The 6,347-nt window shown below is 42.7% G+C and overlaps 1 pseudogene; it reads left to right on the forward strand.

The window, feature by feature from the left end:
- Nucleotides 1-344: 344 nt before the first annotated feature.
- LOC149301673 (uncharacterized) lies at nucleotides 345-5,597 on the forward strand (annotated as a pseudogene).
- Nucleotides 5,598-6,347: the final 750 nt, after the last annotated feature.

Raw genomic sequence — 6,347 nt, forward strand, 5'->3', positions numbered from 1 at the left:
AGGGAGGAAGGGGATGCCCACCTCTGCATTGGCCCAAAGGAGGCATATGTCACTTGCGTGTGTCACCAGGAGGATGCTGTTATCTTTATTCCACATTATTTCCTGTTCTAGATCAGAGTCTGATTTGCAAATACCATATTGTTTTTATCCATTAGAAAGAGCTTTCTTAATTGTCTGTCAAAGAACCATGAAAGATCATAACCCTGATCATTAGGATCTTCTCATGTCTTTATTCTATAACCAGTTCTATTTATTTGGATTAATTCTTTATAGGAGATCCAATTTGCGTCCTTTTATGAATCTCTGGTCTCTTTTCTCAGGAACTTCATCTCGGCCCCCTTGGACACAGTTTTGGGGCACCTTTTGCTGGAAGTGACCCAAGTGCAAGACCACCAGGACCCCTGCGCAACTGATGGCCGACACAGAGGCCAAACGGAGGGAGTTGGGCTCCAAGACAAAGAGGATGCAAACCTACAAGAACTCCTTGGTGAGTCGAGGTTCTTGACTATTAGTTCCATCTGTGTCACTGCTGGGCCAGTTCATGAAAGCAAGCGGAGAACATACTCTCCCTATTTAGCAGAGACAGTCCTGGTTAATCCTCTATCAGGACTGTCACTTTTTCAGGGGCTTTTAAAAATGTCCCGGTTGCTCTCTCCTCTTCCCACTTTCCCCCTTCTCAGCTCACTTCAATTCCTGAGTGTCATTCAGTTTGCACCCCATCAACTCAAAAGTGGGGAGAGGAGATGAAAGAAGGAGACAGGATATGGCCCTTCCCAGGAGAGTGAGGCAAAAGTAAACTGCTGTGCCCTTCCTAGCTTGTGTGATCTTTCTCATAATCAACTTTGCCCATCTTCACCGCCTTCTGGGTTCCTTGTCCACATGTGCCCTGCTTTTCCAATCTGTCAAATATTGGGCGCTATGGGAGAACATCTCTGGATCTAAATATGGGGTGGGTCCAGTGGCCCTCAAGCCCACAGTGCTCCCCAGAAATGTTTTTTAATAATGACATTTGGTTCTAAAATGTGGCAAGAAATGTCTAAATGCACTATAATTCTTTGGTGGCCAAATTTACTGTGTGTGTTGGGATAGTGAGTATCATAATCCATCGTCTATATCCCACCCATGGCCTAAATTATATTGTTTATTATATTGTATATTATATTGAAAGGATTCAAGACAAACTGGATCTCGAAGGCAGGAGTTTGTTTTTCTTGCTGACAGAATTTAAAGTTTATTTCCTGTACTGAATTGTGAAGTGATGAAATAATATTTGGACGCACCATGTGTTTTCCTCCCCTTTTGCTTAGTCACTCTCTGGATGAGGGCTATTTTCTGTTGCAGGTGACCTTTGCGGATGTGGCTGTATATTTTACCGAGGACGAATGGAAACTCTTGACGAAGAAGCAGCGGCTTATGTACAATTATATAATGATGGAGACTTATGAGAATGTGGCCTCAGTGGGTAAGGAACCAGAATCCACTAGCATTATAGAATCATAGAGTTGGAATAGACCACAAGGGCCATACAGTTCAACCCCCTTCTGCCATGCAGGAATACACATTCCAAGCACCATCCAGCCTCTGTTTAAAGGCCTCCAAAGAAGAGGACTGCACCAAACTCTAAGGGAGTATATTCCACTGTGGAAGAGCTCTTACTGTCCCAAAGTTCCTCCTAATGTTCAGGTGGAACCTCTTTTCCTGTGGCTTGCATCCATTGTGATGTCTCCTTTTCTCTGTAGCAGCAGAAAGCAAGCTTGCTCCGTCTTCAATACAACCCTTTCCAATATTTAAACATGGATATTATATCCACTCTTAAATTTCTTTTCTCCAGGGTAAACATACCCAGCTCTCTAAGCTGCTCCTCATAGGGCTTGATGGTTTCCAGATCCTTCACCATTTTGGTTGCCCTCATCTGGGCATGTTCTAACTGAATTGTGGAGCTCAGAATTATTCCAAGTGAGGATTATTCCAAGTGAGGCCTGACCAAAGCAGAATAGAGTGGCACTATTACTTCCCTTGATCTAGAAACTATACTCGTATTAATGCAGCCTAGAATCACATTGGCCTTAAGGAGTCCTAGATCCCTCTCAAGCGCAGTTTAATTGTGATAGCAACATCCTGTAGAATATCTGAATTTGTAGTTTAGTGAAGCACTATTGGAGAGACAACAAAGGAGAGGAGCCTTCGGGATTGGGAGGCAGCCATGAACTTGACAGATTTTAAGAACTGGTTTGAGAGAACTTCTGAGAATTGGATCAAATCCTTGTTTGTAGATATTTTTAGGGGTTCCATTTACCAATTATGAGTAAAATCTATGAAGGGAGGAAAGGGGGACACAAACCTGCTTGTCTTCTAATGTTTCTTTTCCTACCTGAGCTTGCTTAGTTCCTTGGTTGATTCCAGAGGCCCTTTGTTACCCAAAATGCTGGAGTCCGGGAAGGATACTCCCAAGTGCTACGCTTTTAGGGGAATGGGGTACTCAGCTGAAAGTAGACATATAGTTTGGTTGGGGCAAAAGCAACCTTGGGATTCAGTTCAACTATACCAGGCCCGGAAGCACAGAGAACTCCAAAGGCTTTTGAAATAGGTTTTTATGTTTTATTTAGGGGAAAAGCAATATATACACATATACACGCATATAAAGATATAGGTGTTCACACACACACGCAAAGACTAGTAACAAAGGTGGGAGTGGTGAACAGTGTGAACCTTTGCTAATGGTAAAACTTGACCTAGGTGGATTTTGATTGGAATTGTTCAGGGTCCAGAATGGTGAGAGAAGTCAGTAAGTTCCATGGCAAGTGGGGTTGGTGAGTGCATTGAGGTGCTTAGCCATGTAAACCGACAGACTCTCTGTCTGTAATTGGACTGATGTCGAAGAACGGCCAGTCAGGGCAGATATTTATACTGTAATTGTTTCTTGGGGTCAGAAACCGAGTGTTCAAAAAGGTTTATAATAATAATTAATAATTTGTTTTATTTATATACCGCTATTCCAAAGATCATAGCGGTGAACAGCAAGTAAGCTAATTAGCAAGTAAGCTAATTTGCCCCCAACAGTCTGGGTACTCATTTTAGCGACCTCGGAAGGATGCAAGCCTGAGTCGAGCTTGGGCCCTTTTGCTGGTCTTGAACTCGCAACCTTGTGGTTTTGAGTGAATGGCTGCAGTACAGGCATTTAACCACTGCGCCACCAGGGCTCCTTTATATCAATTTAGAAAGATTCCTGGGGGAGAGAATGGTTTGAATCCAAATTAAATTCAATGGGTGCTTGGTGGAAATATCTCAGACAAAAAGGATTAGCACACTGGCTCTTGGTCCTTCTTGGCTCTGAATTCCTATTGCGTTCAAAAGCCAATATACAGCGCAATCTGAGGGTGACACTTCCAGATGCAGCTCAAGAATAACATAGCAGAGTATGGAAACAAATATCCAGATATAGATATTGGCAATTCACTGACCACTTTTCAATTAAAAATAAATCAGAAACACAATTGGTTTCATACAAATAATAATACAAATATTTGCAAGCTCTCCTCTCTGACTTCCATCAACTTCACCATCTCTTGTACACACAACTCCAATCTAATCCACACCAATCAGCTGTATACTGTATTGTTTGTGAGTTATCTCCTAGTGCCAAACACCATGGAGGGACCCCTGCAGTTAGCTTTTGACTCAGGACTCTATGGCACTCTCACAGGATATCATGCCACCTGTCAATCAAAGTATTTTTGCACGTTTTTAATGGAATATTTTTTCCAACAGTCCTTTGACTATCTGCTTCCACTGATTCCCTCAAGGCAGTCCCCATACAGTCTCTTCTTTGGTAGCTCCGATGAGTAAGGATACAATCATTATATGGATTTGGGGGCATCCAGAACAGGGTCATGCCCAGGTCACTCACACCAACTTTATTAATCTAATTTCAAATAGGCAGGGGTGAACGTGGGGCTAAATCTTGGGGTAACATCTTCTTCTCTTAATGCTGAGATTAGTCTTGTCTGTCATTTTCCTTGTTTACAGAATCACTTGTCAGTCATGAGAGAATCCACACAAGAAAGAAGTCACATAAATGTCAGCATTGTGGGGGAAAATTTGCTTACAAGTCAATGTTAGTCATGCATCAGAGACTCCACACAGGAGAGAAGCCATACAAATGCCAGCATTGTGGGAAATGTTTTTCTACAAAGTCACACCTAGTGAGACGTCAGAGAGTCCACACTGGAGAGAAGCCACACACATGCCAGCATTGTGCGAAATCTTTTTATTTGAAGTCAATCCTAGGGTCACATCAAAGAGTCCACACAGGAGAGAAGCCATACAAATGCCAGCATTGTGGGAAAGGTTTTTGTCGGAAGTCAAACCTCGTGACGCATCAGAGAGTCCACACAGGAGAGAAGCCATACAAATGCCACCATTGTGCGAAATCTTTTTATTTGAAGTCAATCCTAGGGTCACATCAAAGAGTCCACACAGGAGAGAAGCCATACAAATGCCAGCATTGTGGGAAATGTTTTTATTTGAAGTCAATCCTAGTGTCACATCAAAGAATCCACACAGGAGAGAAGCCATACAAATGCCAGCATTGTGGGAAATCTTTTTATTTGAAGTCAATCCTAGGGTCACATCAAAGAGTCCACACAGGAGAGAAGCCATACAAATGCCAGCATTGTGGGAAATGTTTTTTTCAGAAGTCAAGCCTTCTGACACATCAGAGAGTCCACACAGGAGCGAAGCCATACAAATGCCAGCATTGTGGGAAATGTTTCTCTCAGAAGTCAAACCTAGTGAGGCATCAGAGAGTCCACACAAGAGAGAAGCCATCCAAATGCCAGCATTGTGGGAAAGGTTTTTCTTCGAAGTCAGACCTAGTGATCCATCAGAGAATCCACACAGGAGAGAAGCCATACAAATGCCAGCATTGTGGGAAATGTTTTTCTACAAAGTCACACCTAGTGAGGCATCAGAGAGTCCACACAGGAGAGAAGCCATACAGATGCCAGCATTGTGGGAAATTTTTTTCTCGGAGGTCAGTCCTAGAGATGCATCAGAGAGTCCACACAGGAGAGAAGCCATACAAATGCCAGCATTGTGGCAAATGTTTTTCTCTGAAGTCATACCTATTGACACATCAGAGAATCCACACAGGAGAGAAGCCATACAAATGCCAGCATTGTGGGCAAGGTTTTTCTCAGAAGTCACACCTAGTGAGGCATCAGAGAGTCCACACAGGAGAGAAGCCATACAAATGCCAGCATTGTGGGAAATGTTTTTCTACAAAGTCACACCTAGTGAGACATCAGAGAGTCCACACAGGAGAGAAGCCATACAAATGCCAGCATTGTGGGAAATGTTTTTATTTGAGGTCAATCCTAGTGTCACATCAGAGAATCCACACAGGAGCGAAGCCATACAAATGCCAGCATTGTGGGAAATGTTTCTCTCAGAAGTCAAACCTAGTGAGGCATCAGAGAGTCCACACAAGAGAGAAGCCATACAAATGACAGCGTTGTGGGAAAGGTTTTTATTTGAAGTCAATCCTAGTGTCACATCAGAGAGGCCATACAGGAGAGAAGCCAAAGAAATCCCAATAGTGAACTAATATTATTATTGTCAATAATGAATACAAAAAATATATTTTCAATCCAGTGGTGCTAAGAAAAGGCCCTTGTGATTTTGTTTGTAAGCTTTGTCTGTCGATATGTCTGTTTGTGTTTTAAAGTTGTATTTTGTTATTTTTAGGTTTTAATTGCTAATAGTATAGTTAATTTCTTTAGTTTGTAAATTTGGGTGGGGATTGTGGGTCGAAGTATAGGTTAGGTAGATGGGGGGGGGGCTGGGATTTGTTAGAGCTGTCTAGAATAGTTATGGAATTATAGCTTTGCAATGTGTTGGATGTTGGCTGAAGAAAGTTGGGGGCAGGTATTGACAGAAAGGACTAGTTTGTGGGAATGGCAAAGGGGGCCTTGTTTCCTGTGGGGCATAGACTGTGGGAATTGGAGGTGGGGGCTCGGTTTGGAAGAGGGGGGAGTTTTAGGTGTTGGGGTTTTAATATATTCTTTGGATTCGGGAGGGTAGTTCTAGTTTAAACACTGAATTCCTTCTATGTATTTTCAATAAAGTTCTTTGCTATTTCAACACACTGGACTCTTTGATGCACAGAAGTTCTGAATTTGCCCAAAATTGACCCTTTCTTCTCTCCTTAGTCCTAAGCTCCATTCCCAGCCATAAGAACAGCAGAGGAAAATACATACACACAGAGACTAACTAGAGCCTTCCTTTCCTGCCTTTCCCTCATGAGTCCAGCTCTGCATCTTGGGCTCCAAGATGTGGTCCATCTTACG

Source organism: Sceloporus occidentalis, unplaced genomic scaffold (genome assembly GCF_023333645.1).
Source record: "Sceloporus occidentalis isolate IW3139 unplaced genomic scaffold, rSceOcc1.0.p SCAF_21, whole genome shotgun sequence".
NCBI lineage: Eukaryota > Metazoa > Chordata > Lepidosauria > Squamata > Phrynosomatidae > Sceloporus > Sceloporus occidentalis.